The sequence below is a fragment of the Eulemur rufifrons genome, chromosome 29, assembly GCF_041146395.1.
Source record: "Eulemur rufifrons isolate Redbay chromosome 29, OSU_ERuf_1, whole genome shotgun sequence".
NCBI lineage: Eukaryota > Metazoa > Chordata > Mammalia > Primates > Lemuridae > Eulemur > Eulemur rufifrons.
The window spans coordinates 41,521,579-41,536,777 of NC_091011.1; the positions used below are offsets into that span (position 1 = coordinate 41,521,579).

The window sequence follows — 15,199 nt, forward strand, 5'->3', positions numbered from 1 at the left end:
CACCAAGGATGCAATTAATCATTACTGGTGTCTTTTTATGTGACAGAATACCAATTAATGTGATATATAATTCTCGAAGGATAAGATGGAAGAGACAGATGGAAATTGCTGGGATTTAGTAACTGGTTTTAATTGAAGTCAGATTTTCATATAATGTGCACTTTTTGTAAGGCTGTCACTTTTAAATGCCTTTTCAAGCATAACTAAAAATCAAGATTAAATCAAATGAATCTGGAAGGTGAGAACAGACTACTGGGGAAATCTTTTTAAATTGCTAATGCATATTAAAATTAATAGAATAATAATGTGCCTTTGTTTTGTGACATGTTCAGAAGCAGTGGGGTTTGGTTGTAGGATTAACTCACGTGGCATTGACTCTGTGTGCTATAGACCTCTTCAAAAATTTCTCTGCGAAAATAGGTGGAAATGAGTATGCTCTTAAATATCCCTGAAATAACTGGTGAGCAGCAGAGAAACAATCTTGCTGTTTTTTTAATTTATCTTGTGTCAATTTAGCTGTTTGGAGATTTTGTCATACAAGGATACCTCCCACCACTAGGTGGCAGTTTTACACTGAGTATTTATGAAAATGTATTGCAGTTTTTCTATGTACACGCTTGGTAGTTCTTTGTTTGGTCGATTGGATATATTTCAGACTGTGAAAGAAAAAAAAATCAGCCAAATGTTAGGCTTGACATAATATTATGTCAACTGTTTTACTCATTTCAAGTGATGCATTTGTAATTAGTGATATTGCTTAAAATCCCTAGAATTCTTTTTAAGTGCATTATTTCAGAGCTATGATGGGAAGCCTTACTGGTGCGTTGGAGGTTACATTTGTCGAAGTCTAGAGAAGGAGGGACCTTCTGTTACTTAAGAGTATGGTCGGTCACCAGTTCTTGACCTGGATATTAGATTCATAACAAATTCCTTAAAAAGTCAAGTTTTATCTTGGTTTGAAATTTAGAATCCTCCCCTGTGAAGAGAAATCAGGGTCTCTTTTATTTCTGAGCACAGATATCCTTCATGTGTTAGCAGCATCTAACTTCTCAGTAAGGGAGGCTTCTAAGTCATGGAAAATCAGGACTGAAACGTCTCTTAGAGATCACCTAGTGAAACTCACTCATCTCATAAAAGAGAAAATCAAAGCCCCAAAATAATAAATAAATGTTTTAAGGGTTGATAGGTAGAAGTTGGTGAGCCCAGGCTACTTCTACTTCTAAAGTTTTCTAAATTTCTAATCAGGCCAGTAATTTGGTATGCCTTTAGCCTTTTATTTGAGGGTGGAGGAGAACAGAGTGGAGAGGGTAAAAAAAATAAATAAAATCACCTGCAGGACATACTGCTGGTCATTTGTAGCTGCTGCCTCCTGTAAGCCTCACAACAACCAAGACACAGATTTTATTTTATAGATGTGGAAAATGAGACCCATGTTAGGTACTAGCCCAAGGTAAAATAGGTAAATGAAAGTCGTACTCCTACAAAATATGCCTAATTTCTTTCCCTAAGAGAGAATACCTAAAATTGACAAAGGCATTTTATAGCTGCCTCAGTTGCAATTTATTCATTCAATTAACATTCATTGAGCCAGGTAATAAAAATAAACATATTTTTATTCTGGAAGGCCAAAGGATTTCACATGGTATTGTGTTTATTTGGGTTCATTTAGGGGGAACAGTTACTAACTGGGTAGAGATGAAATAAAAACCAAGTCCTTCGTCATTTGGTTTGAATGTTGAAACATGACCCATTTGTTAGTGTCATCAATCTGTTGATTTGGGGGAAAAAAGAAAGGTTTTTTTAAAAAAATCCTTTGCCATGCAGAAGTTGCTGAAACTATGCCTTACTCCTCAATCCCATGTGTGCTGGATTCAATTTAGTAGCTGAACATGGTGTACTTAGTATATTTTTTTAAAGACGTCTGTGTTCAAGTGTCTATTTGAATAGGCTGGACTCTTCACAAGGACAGAGACCATGTTGGTTCTCTTCACCGCCATAACCCCAGGGCCAGTCTGGTGCTGGGCCCCAAGTTAGCACTCACAGATCTGCTGGCAAGATCCCAAACGCTGAGTTTGAAGTGCCAGACCCACGTTTCTCAAACCTCTAGGGCATTCCCACCATTTGCAGCTGACTTCATGTTTGGGAAATTGACATATGTGGTTTTGCAGGTAAGAAGTAGCATTATGAATGTGTGGCTTGCTGCCCTCTTTGGAATGAATTTAAATTGTAGAGTTTTGTGTTCTCTCGGAGTTTATAACATGAAATTTAACTTTGCACAAGCCTTAGCGTTTTGTCCCAGTGGGATTCCATTTTAAACAGAGTCTCCATTTGTCTCTCAGGAACGTGTTACCTAAACGGGTTTCTGAGTCATCTGGGAGAGCCATCCAGCTGTGAGTGGCTCCTGGGAGTCACTGCAGATGGGGAGAATTTCTGGCTCTTCAGGACCAGCTGCTGCCTTCACGTTTCAAGGGATGAAAAATTCCGTTTTTTTTTTTTTTTTTGAGTTGACACATTCCAGAGAAGACAAAATTCTAATTTGTACCTCACAAATGTGGTCCCCTGTTTGTGATCCTCAGTACACATTCATTCATTCGTCTGTCCATTCAACAAATGATACCTGAAGCCAGGCCACGTGCTAGGCAGCATCCAGAGGAATATGGTAGTAAATAAGTAGACACGATCATTGCCATCTTGTCTCGTGCAGTCATTTGGGGACAGAGCAAGTAAATGCAATGCAGATGGTGACCAGTTGTGTCTGAGGTAGCACATGGTGTCACAGGAACACCTGCAAGGGGCTTTCTGGAGGAGGTGGCATCTGAACAAACCGTGGAAGGATGAGTAGGAAGGAGCTGGGTAGAGGGAGTGGGAGCAACGGAGCAGTGCAGGGATCCAGGCTGAGGAAGCAGCTTAGACCAAGGCCTTTAGGGGAAAGCAACAGGGCACTTAGAACCAGAGCACGGAGGGCAGGGTGGGCGTGGCGATGCTTGTGCCAGGCCGTGGGACTGGAAATGGAACCAGGCCCCGAGCAGGAGAGACATCTCCCCAAAGGTGGGGCTGGCGGGTGTGGAAGGGTGTTGGGAAGAGGAGGGCCAGTAGCTCATTCAGATTGTACGGTAGAGAAGGGATTGGAAGGGCCCAAGCCTTGAGGCTGGGAGGACCACTGGGAGGCTTTTATGTGAACCCACATAAAACAGGGGGAAGTGAACCAGAAAGAAATGGACTGTTCTGACCTCTCCCAGACTCCATAGTAGCACCAGTTTAATTACTGAGCTCTTCATTGTTTTCAGAAATAAGCAGAATAAGTATAAATAAACAAATAGCAAGTTCAAGTGTATTTTTCACCTCCAACCAAGGCTTTTTTCATAGTGCCTTCAGAATGCCAGGAAACATTTTAAATAGCACACAGTGAGCATGACTGAAATGATGAATGAAAAACTTAAAATTAAACAAAGCAATCTGTTTTCCCTCTGGCCCCTTTTGAAGCACACAGGCCCGATGACAGAGCTCTCAACGTCAACATTAAGAGCGTTTATTAAGTGTCTGTGTCAGGAGATGGAAATACAAAGAGGTGGGAAAGCTTGAGCCTGGCCTTCGGGAAGGACCCTGCTAGTCATCTGCTCCTTGTCAAAGTGACACTGAGGAACAAGATACCTGGCTAGCAGGGCCACACGTAGCTGCTCCCCCCAGGCCCAGACCACAAGAGGAAAAGGTGGATGAATTTAAAGGGGCAGGGCTGGGCGGCTGTGGTGGAAGCGTCTCCTGACAGTGTGATTCACCCCGGCACCACGAGGTATTTTATGAGCAAAGTTACAACGTGTGATATATGCACCCTTTGAAGGCAGAGTAAAAGGGTATAATTTAAAAATAGAAGTCAGCTTCTTATAGCAGATTACATCAGCTGAAGTTGGGAGCTGGCAGCGGAGCGTGTGCAGGCTGGTGCCCTTGAGAGAGTCCTCCTGCGGTCAATTAAGTGTCTTGTTTTTCTTGAAAGTCAGAAATGGGATGGAGGGTAATTATTCTAAATGGAGTAAAAGCTGTGTTAGGTGTAAGAAAATAGTTCTGAACCCTCTAAAGAGATAATATGGAAATGTATACGTGGGCATTTATAGGAGTCGGATTCCTCATAGGCAAGGACAAGCAAACTGGTGTTTTAATGAGGACCATTTATTAAATGGCTAATGAAATCCTACAGCATTTGTCTAGTGTTTCATCACCATAATTCAAAGGGATATCTAAAAGGTATTATTGGAAATGTGAGTGATACACATTGGTATCTGCAGCCTTTTATCTATTTAAAATAGTGTTAGGTTTTGGAGACCTGTGAACCCACTAGTCATGTTATCAAAAGATATATTATAGTGAGAAAGTTTATGAATAAATGTTGGCGGTTTTCTAGGTGGGACCTCATTAGGGCCATCAGTCAGTGGCATCCCAGTGTCCTAGTGGGGAAGGTTTGGGTCTACAGCGCTTGATCAAGAACTGGTAAACAGCAGTATTGATGGTAGAGGGTTCTTTCCTGTGAACAAAGACTTGGGTTAATTAATTTGACAGTATCATTAATTACTGCTGAATTCATTGGTCTTTGTCAGAGGTTAGGCTCTTTTAGCAATTGAGGGCAGGTCCCATGAGAGCTGGAGCTGCTAAGTAATGCAGGACTGTCACTGCTCAGCCGTGTCCCCGCTCTGTGACGAAGGCCTTCCTGCCTGGGCCACCCAGCTGTCTGGCTTAAACCAGTTTCTGCTTCAGTTCAGGGCCTCGGGTAGGTCTGGCACCCCACAGTGAGTTGTGTTGAGGGACTGGGGAGCATTTCGAGTTTGGATCCTTACAGTGGACCCATGATGAGTATCTAAGCAGCACCTTAACCTCAGGGCTTTGCTTCATTCACATATAAAAGTGGGGGAGGGGACTTGGCTCCATTATCTCCTCTGCCTCTGCTAGTTCTAGAAATCTATGCAGGCGATTCAGTTCCCTTATGAGGTGACAATTCGTTTTGTAAAGCTAATACTCTCTTAAATGTATCTGTTTCGTAACTATTTTCGTTTGTGGGTTTTTGATGTGTGCTTGTTGTTTGTTTCGGTTTGTTTAACTGGGGTGCCTGTTTTTTGTGGTCCTCAAGTAGATTGCATCTAGCTGCCAAACCCCACCCTTGGGTTGCTGCTGCTTTATTGTACCTAAATGCCATAAGAAAAGCCTGCGATTTTCACATGGCACAACTTGGAAGGGAACAAATAATTACACCCTTGCTTTCAGTTCTGAATTGGATGAGATGAGGCCTTCAGGGCTTTGTGTTTCTTTATTGATTTCCCCCACTGAACGTGGTAAATAGCAAAAAATTAGTTTCAGGGTTAAGCCAAGACTATTTAGAATAACATGCATGAAGCAGATAACTTGCAGGGCTGGTGGCTGGCTGACTGCTGCTCCTGACTGGAAATAGAGAGGAGGAAGGAGCATGACCTCAGAGTCAAGATGGCTCTACACTCTGTTCCCAGCCCTTGCCAACACCAGCTGTGACAGCTTGCATAGGTCTAATAAGCCTATTGCCATTTTCTCATCCACTAAAAGTGATCGCCAAGCTCCTTTCCAGCTGTAACATTTTTATTATTTTTCTCCAAATCATTAAGCTCTAAGATCATTAAGTTCATCTGTAGAGAAATGTAGATGCCAGAGTAGGGCTAACATGTCAGTGTAGTGGTTTTCCTGCTACTTCAAGTAAGTTCTACTTGCTCTTGCCGCTGTTGCTCTAATCTTAGACTCTGGAAAAATAAGAACGTTTCACTCATATTCTTGGGTAGAGGAGCCTTTAGTATTTACAAACTGATAATATTTGTCTCTTATTTACATATTAATACTTTTACAAGGGTTAACACCCACAGGCCAGCCTCCTGTTTTTGTAAATAAAGTTTTTATTGGAATGTGACCATGCGCATTCGTTTACTTATGTCTATGGCTGCTTTCACCATACCATGGCAGAACTGAGTATTTACAACAGAAGCTATAGGGCTTGCAAAGCCAAAAATGTTTACTCTCTGCCACTTTACAGAAGACAGTTTGTTGGCTGCTGTTTTATAGGCACCTCTAGTGCATGTTGAGGTTAGAACCTTGTGTTTTGTTTTAAAATTTTTAATTGTGGTTAAAAAAAAAAACCCACATAACATAAAATTTACCATCTTAACCATTTTTAAGTGTCCAGTTGGGTAGTGTTAAGTATATTCGCATTGTTGTGCAATGGATCTCCAAAACTTTTCCATCTTTTAAAAACATTTTATTTTTAATTATTATATTTTAATAATATAATCATAGTATTACATAAATAGTTGTATATATTTATAGGGTATATGTGGTATTTTGATACAGGTGTACAATGTGAATTAATCAAATCTAGGCAATTGGGGTATCCATCACCTCAGGCATTTATCATTTCTTTGTGATAGGACTATTCCAATTCCACTCTTTTAGTTATTTTAAAGTATACCCTAACTTATTGTTGATTATAGTCACTTTGTTGTGCTATCAGTAAAACTTTTTCATCTTGCAAATCTGAAACTCTATACCCGTTAAACAGCAACTCCCCATTTCCCCCTCTCTCCCCCATTCCTTGGTAACCACCCTTGTACTTTCTGTTTCTATGAATTTGACTACTTTAGATACTTACATCTACTATAACTGGAATTGTATGTATCTTTTTGTGACTGGCTTATTTTACTTAGTATAATGTCCTCAAGTTTCATCCATGTGATAGAATTTCCTTTCTTTTTAAAGCTGAGTAATATTCTGTTGTTTGTATATGCCACATTTTGTTTGTCTGCTTGTCCATTGCTGGACATTTGGGTGGCTTTCACTTCTTGGCCCTCATGAATAATGCTGCTGTGAAGATGGGTATGCAAATATCCCTTTGACTCTGCTTTCAGTTCCTTTGGATAGATAACTAAGAATTGCTGGATCATATGATAGCTCTATTTTTAATTTTTTGAGGAACCATTTTACTATTGAGGTTAAAAAGGTTTGTATTAAGAAGTTGGCATGCACCCTGATTAGTTCTGTGGAATATACGCAAGTCCCCAAAACAAGTACATTCATACAAATACAGAGATGTATGTGGTTCTTAAATATGATTTTTTAGAATAGTGGACTTTACCTCTTAAATTTCTAATACATTTGATGTTGTTACATGTTTGAAAGATTAGAAAATGAGAATGTGTGGGGCCAGGAGAACACTGCTAATTAGAATACATCTCCCTCTGTTCATACTCTAGTCCATTTTTTTATATTCTCCATATAACTAAAATTGAGATGAAACAGAAGGTCTGCTTCTATAACTAGGACTTTAGGACACTGAGGAATGTGAAGAAAACTGGGACCAAATGGGAAATAAAAGCAACCCTGATACTTGTCCTCTCACCCAAAAATAAAACAAGAAAAAGCACAAAGTACATGATGAAAGCTTTAATTCAATATACACACATTTATTGGATGCTTAATAACCAGTGGTTAGAAATTGTGCATCAAAATCACCAAAGTCACTGGGAAGGGGTCCAGGCATGTGTATCTCTTAAGACATTCTTGATAGAGAAACATTGCACTGGACGGTGGAGGCAGGAAGAGATTCCAAATATTATTCCTTCATTTTGCCTAATCTTTATGGAATTACCGCGTGTCAAGACTCAGGAGAAGGGAAAATGGATGGCACCATGGAAAGCTTGGCAGGAAGACAGAGTGACCTTCTGTTGGACTGACCTACATAGAGAGCTGGATTTGTGTTAAAATCTGAACTGGGAAGTGATGTTCATTCATATTACTTAGCTACCTGGCTGAAACTTCAAAGCCTTTATTATAATATGATAGAGATAATACTTAAGTTTTTTATTTAACAAACTTTTATATAGTACAGTCTTTGTGTTTGGTACCCTTCCAAGAGCTCTACTAGTATAAACTCATTTAATCCTGTTAACAAGGCTATCAAACTGGTAAAGTTATTATCACCATTTTGCAAATGAGGAAACAGGCATAGCAGGTAAGGAACTTGCCCCAGGCCACCCAACTCCAGTAAGAACCTGGACAGACTGGCTCTGGCGTCTGTGCCCTTCCCCCACCACACAGGCAGCCTGCCTCCCAGGGCGCCTCACGTTCCCACAGATGATGCCTTCACTTTGTGGGCAACACACATGTCATCCCCATTTTACAGAAGAAGAAATGCCAAGGCTCAGGGGATTCAGAACTTGATTGTGATCCCAGACAGTGCCATTCCAGAGCTCAATCTACAAACTGCTTCATTCCTCTCTCTCTTAGAGAATACTATGAACAAATAAAAATCCAGGGGCCCCTGGTGCTCAGAGTGGAGTGGGACCTGAACCACAAACCAGAAGACCCATTGCCTCGGAGCATAATGCCAGGCAAGCTGTCAAACCCACTAACCATGCTAAGCCTCCCCTGCAGGAGAGAGCTGAGGAAGGTGCCCTCGCTGGGTGGCAGTGAGGACGGAAGGGCATGAGTTCGGGGAGATGCTTAGCCCAGAGCGTGGCACAAGGCGAGCTCTCAGATAATGGTAACTCTTTTTATAGCTACCACATTTATTCCTGAATCTCCAAGGGGAAAAAAATGAACATACAGCAAAACACGTATTCTAAATAAATCACCTGCAGAGGCTCGCTACCAGGGTGGCCTCAGCCTTGGGTTGACCCCTCAATGTGGGCTGGAGGAAATGGTGTTTGTTATTCTGGGTTGTCTGACAGTTTTTCAGACAGGAGTCTCTAGGTGTGACAGGCCATTGCTGGCTTCCTTTTCCACGATTCAGCTGCCTGCGTCCAACCCAAGTTTCAGGTGAGTCCAGCTAATCCAGCATTAGCTGCCTGGCCTGTCTCTCCCTGGAGCTGCTGGGATTGCTTGTCCATTTCACTTTAAAATTGCCCTTGGCTGTAATGTGGTTAGACCACCACCTTCGTGTTCCTAGGACTATTTCCCCCCACCCCCGCCCCATATCTTCTTTCAAGTGAATGAAATCTTTGCAAAAAAAAAAAAAAATAACAAAAAAATGGCTTTTGAGCATAATTTTGCATTTATAAATGGAAGGGCTAGGAAATTAAATAGTACTCTCTTAATTTGTGCCTTTCCTACTTGATGTACCCTCACAGCTTTTATATTATTTCTGCTTTTAGCTAGACATCCTGCTGAGAGGTATTTAAATTTAAGCAAATAAATATTCATGGTGTGTTTATATCTTGAAAAGTTTTAGGTTATTTCTGTGCAAAATAAGTAAATATATTTACACACATCACCAAAATAACAAGGAAATTTAAGCTCATTTCTCCAGCTGTTTCCCAAGCTGGAGGTTTTTCCTCAGCTGGTGCCATTATTCACTTTCCATGTCCAGGAGGTCTCTAGTTTCTACTGATTCTACTTCCACAGTATCTCTTGAATTGATTCCCTCCTCTCTTCCTCAGTGCTATGCCTGAGCTAGTAGCTTCCTCAATTTAGAGGATTGCAATTGGCTTCCGTCCTCCACACTAATACTGCTCCTACTTCAGTAACACAAAGCTGATCATGTCATTCTCCTGGCCCCACCTTGGCCAGCTGACAAGTCCAAACAGTTTGGCCCTCCAGGACCTCCAAAGGCTGGCTCTAACCTGCCTCCCCTGACCCCAGCTTCCCTCCGGAATGATACCCCTCCCGCCTCTGTTCCCTGCTGCTGCCGCACACACATGCACACCCTGTGTTTCCAGCCTCATTAAAATCTGTGCCGTTCACCTCATTCTTACATAGCCTGACCTTTGCAGGCCCTGCTTCTCCCACCGGAAATTCCCTTCTCCTTTTGTGCCTGTAAAACTCTGAGCATCGTTTAAGACCGCATTCCCCCAGGGAGCCTTTGCTGACTCCCCGAAGCATTGCTGTTACCCTTTGCACTGTTCCCATTGCACTTTGTGCATACTTCTTAGCCTGCCACAGGGTAGGTATTCAATAAGGATTTATTTATCAAATGAGGGGAGAGGTAAATAAATAACCCCGTAGTTTCCTTGAAGGCAGTATCAGGGTCTTACACATCGTTGAACCCCAATTGCATAATAAACAAACATAATATGTATCTTACAAATGTTTGTATTACTGAATGAAATTTAATCCTGCCATGGAGCAAAAATGAGACTCAGGTTTGCAAGCAAGGAGTCATTTGTTTTTAACATTCTAGAAGATGTCGTCTACACATACTAATTCATCATTTCCATTATTTAAATTCTATAAGAAGAGGAAACATCCATATAGTTTTTTAAAATAAGCATATTTTGTAATACTGTGAAATCTAATGTGTTGGCTTAAAACAGATTTTTTTCAAGGGTGGGGTGGGATGGGAAGGAGCATGTCTCCCTTGAGAGGTGTTGAATCTTTGCATATGATATTTCTTTACTTGTTTAAGGGAAAAGCTTGCTTCACTCTCCAGTTTCAGAGTGGACTCTGGACAAAAGTGAATTATCTAAGTGTGAACTGATCTGGTCCAAGGTAGTTTTCCTTTTGCCAGACTGTCTGGCTTTTTTTCTAAGGCTTATGTGTATTGAGTGGCACATACAGCCTGGTTTCTAGAATTTCATGGATGACAACATGAAAAACCTACAGATTTTACCGAGTAGAACCATCAAGTTCCAGGTTAAAATGTGGCCATAAAGTGAGCCCATCTCTTAAGAAGGGCTTCTCAGTGCCTCAGCAGCTAGAATCTCTTAGATGAATTCACTCTTTCCATGTTTCATCACGTTGTGCTTTTAGCCGCAGCGTCAGAGGGATGCGTAGTGCCTGTGACAACTGCCCCCACCCAACCACAGACTGTTCCATTGGCTTCTGTCTCCTTTCGGGAGCTCCTGAAGGAGGTGTCATCTTAGATTTTGGGTCGATGGAAAACTACCATGTCCACGTAGTATGATTTACTAGTTACTGTCTCCTGCCTCTCTAGTTTTTCTCCAAGTCTGTCATAGTTACGCATCCCTCTAGATTACCCTCTTCCTTTTGGCTAACAGCTCAAATATCGTCTTTCCCAGCTAGTACTCTTATTCTCCATGATGAATTAGTTGCGATTTTTACCATCTTTTAGAATTTAGTATACAGGAAGACAGTTGCACCCTGATAGCCCAGCACTCTTATTTAAAAGTATTTATGCTTTAGAGATTCACTACCCTTTATTTTTATTTTTTAAAAAACGAAGATTTACTTAGATATATAAAATGTAATGTGGGTTTCACTTAATTTCAAACAGGAGTAGTATATCTGCTATTTTCTGAATACCAGCTTTATAGTACTGTAAGTTACTTTTATTAGAGTCAGAAAGAATTTTCTTCAAATCCGTTCGTCTTTACAACCAGACTTTTCGGTGACAGCAGAAATATGGTTTGATGGTTGTCTGGATTGCCACTTTTACATGAAACTGGATTTATAAGTTGGCTATGGAGAGTTAATATTTTAGAAAGAAAGATCTAAATCACAATCACTTTAGGAAAAAAACTATCTTCTGTGTTAGTTTGTCATCAAGGAATATTGAAGAGTTGTGAATAGTACTTTTTTAAATGACTGAATTATTTTTAACCCTCAGCAAAGCATTCCTGACAAGATTTATGCGAGCAGTATTGGCCCTGTAATGGAGTCATAGACTGTCATGTTTCATAGGCTTCCTGTCCCTCAATGAAACTCAGAATCCCCTTCATCCCAAGTCCTAAGTCTATCCGTACTTCAGTGTCTGAACTATCAAAAGAAAGAGTGAATAGAAAACTGGTATTTCCCATTCATACTTCTGAGACTTAAAATAACAAAAAGGATGTTGGATGATTCCTTGTTCGCCAGGGAACTGATATGATTCTAATCTAACAGGGAAATGGGAAAATGGAGACCAGCATCTTGCTGGTTTATGTCTTGGTCCACAGGGGCTCTGTTCACTAAAGTGTGCACAGTTCTCAGCCACTTTCATCTCAGTTCTCTCAAAGAGTGGCTTCACTTTGCCTTCTTTAATGAGTTTTTGATAAAAGGAAAACCTTAAACAGCTTTAAAATGTGTGTGCTACCCTTCTGGCATAAAATGTTCAGGACGGTTCTAGGTATAATAAAATTATCCCAAGTGAAAAAATTCCATTTCATCTTCAGCAATTATCCCATGCTTAATCATTAAATAAGATCAACGAAACCCATAGATAGGAGCCCTAAAATCTTAACAGGCCAATTTCACATGGGCTTAGGGAGCCCTAAAAAGAAGCAGGCCCTAAGGGCCTATTGGCGTAACTTTGAAAGGAAATTCCCACATGCATTAATCAGGCTTCTGTTGTTACCATCAAATGAAATATGATTTTCAGGCTTGGTAACACTTCACAGTTGATTGGCTCTTTCTATCCAACCACCCATCTATCTGTCTATCCATCGTTTTAAATTCTCTCCCCAGCTGTGATTCTGAGACAACCATTGTCATTTAGATCCTGATTCCTCACTGTGGTTCTGCTGGTGTCTGCTGACATTGAAATAAGGGCTATTTCTCAAGGTAGATTAATTATGTAAACAAATTAAAGGATGTGTTTTTTTTCTGCTTTGTTCTTTTTAATAATTTCTGTCCTGGGCCGCAAGAAGTGGGACTCTGCAGTATTTACAAGCAAAAATAGCTCATAGGTATTAGTCCATGTCTGAGAGAGGTCCAGGCAAAGAGACTTAGAAAATATCCACATATGAGGAAGAGAAACCATAGGTGAAAAGTCTATAGATTAATGTGTGTGAAATAAATGAAGAAATTTCTCAAATAGGGAAGCTGAGAAAAAACTAGCAGGGTAAAATATATTACATTTAGAATCTTGCTCCCTTTCTTTTTGTTCTTTTTGTTTTTTCCCCTTTTCTCTCTCTCTCTCTCTCTTTTTTTTTTAGTTTTTATTGAGAACAGGGTCTTGCTCTGCCACCCAGGCTGGAGTGCAGTGGTACGATCATAGCTCACTGCAGCCTTGAACTCCCAGGCCCAAGCAATCCTTCTGGCTTAGCCTCTTAAGTAGCTGGGACTACAGGTGTGCAACACTATGCCCGGCTAATTTTTAAAAATCTTTTGTAGGGTTGGGGTCTGGCTATGTTGCCCAGGCTGGTCTCAACCTTCCGGCCTCAAGCCATCCTCCCACCTCAGCCTCTCAAGTAGCTGGAATTATAGGTGTGTACCACCATGCTTGGCTCCGTTTCCTGTTTTTCATCTTAAATTTGGGGGGGAAAGATATAGGAAAAGCTGGCAGCAGCAGTTACTTCCAGGGCAGGGAACCAGGTTGGAGGACGAAATGAGATGAGAGAGGGAAGAATGAGGTTGAGGTTTTACCATATGTCTTTGTGTGCCTTTTAAATTTTGTGCCATGTGCGTGTGTTACCCATTAAAATAATTCATATTAAAAATAATGAGGATGAATGAGATTAGAGTAAGGACAGTTAAGGTTTGATAGAAAGAAAAAAGGGAGAATGACAAAAAACTGCCTAAAGTTGGCAGAAATTGACAGGGTTTTCTGTTGTTTGTTTTTAATAATAATAATAGGAAGAGAGAAGGCAGGCTTGAGGGGCAAAGAGGGGAAGCTGAGTTCCAAGGTGATGTCATGTGGGCCGCTGGATGGAGGAGGTTGAAGGATGAAGTCATTTTCAAAAGCCATCCTCAGGGAGAGCCGTGTGAGGAGGTGAGGTCACTGAGGGATGGACGGATCAAAAACAACGCCTGAGGGAAAACCACCGAAATCAGGAGAGAAGATGAAAATATTTCTTTTCAAAGGCTTCCCTGTTCTAGGAGAACTATCATAGCCAATTATGCTTATCTGGAAGGAAAAAAAAAAAGTGAGAAAGTAAAAAGATGACTTTTCCCATATATTCTCAATTTTGTCCTAGAAGGAATACATTCTATGTTTTGCATCAGCGAGAATGTAGAGAAAATCCTTTCCCAAAAAAGAACAAAGGGGGCAAGGGGAGGGGAAGGCAGCTATTTTGGAGCGACTGGCCTCCGTCCGCGTTTTCAGCCCCACTCCGAGGCCTTTCAGTTGGGTTGCAGCATCCTACAGGCTGACATTTGGTCTCTTAACTTGGAGACTTACTGCTGGCTTTCATGACTTGGTCTGTGCTCATTGTCCACGTCTAATTCTTATTTACGCTCTTTAATATGCTCAGACACAATCTTTCCCTATAGTATCTCTCAACTCTGTTCTCTAAATCTAGCGATTTCATCAGCTCCTTTTCATTGGTAGTCTTCCAGGTCCTACAGACTAAACCAAGAGCACTTATGTTTCTGTAAGCCTCAATTTTGTCATTAAAATTTTTTGAGCAGTAGTATCAATTGCCATAAATCAAATTAATATCCCTTTGGCTTCATAGTGTTTATTACCAGTTTACTTTTTAATACTCTCATAAGGGTCTCCTAATGATCAAGTTTAAAAAGAAATTGAAACGCATGCAGATTCTAAACCACACACCATTTTGTGTGCACATTATGGATTGGGTTCCTGTTAACAAAGGGTACATGTCAAAGTAAGGTATGACGGGGAAGGCACAGGACACGGTTCCCCCCAAGGCTTCCAGGGTCTGTGGGGCATACTCAGGTTTCACTGGAATTTTATCACGGCCACCACAAATCAAGTGTTTTAGAATAAGACGTTGAAAGCATCTTTAATTTTAAAGATTTCCATATCTTTCTCATCCAGGCTGTGTGTGCCATGATTCCTCACCCTCCTTCCCCAAGCCCTGCCAGGAAAAGCCAGCGATTTGTAAATTGAAGCTATGTCAGCTAAAGCTTTTATTGGTACTTATTATCCAGGCCTCCGTCTGCTTTTAATTAATTCTCTGCTGAAAGAACTAGCTTTGGCTTTTTTTTTTTTTTTTTTTTGCATGTCTTCCATTTAAAACTACAAGTCGTGATGGGAAGCCAGACAATGGTTAGATTTCATAAGTTAGACTCCCTGTTCCTTAGCCTTAGTATATTTTAGGTTTTAGGCAAAATCTCTAGGATTCTTTATGGACTTACTTGTCTCTCCTCTCTCCTCAGAATGTCCCCATTTTCTCCACCAGTCTGCAATTTCAGCTAATAAATTGTCCAAGTTGACATTAAGAAATTGATGTTAGGAAAGAGAATTTTGAAAATAAAATGAAGATCTGATAAACCTTTTCACTTATCCCTTAATCCAGAAATAAGAACAACATATTTTAAAAAGAATGTTAAACATGAGTTGTGCAAAAGTCAAAACGCT

The 15,199-nt window shown here is 40.6% G+C and overlaps 1 protein-coding gene across 17 annotated transcripts in view; it reads left to right on the top strand.

The window, feature by feature from the left end:
• ICA1 (islet cell autoantigen 1) overlaps positions 1–15,199 on the top strand; it is a 143,151-nt gene that overhangs the window by 38,097 nt on the left and 89,855 nt on the right. The window lies entirely within an intron of this gene.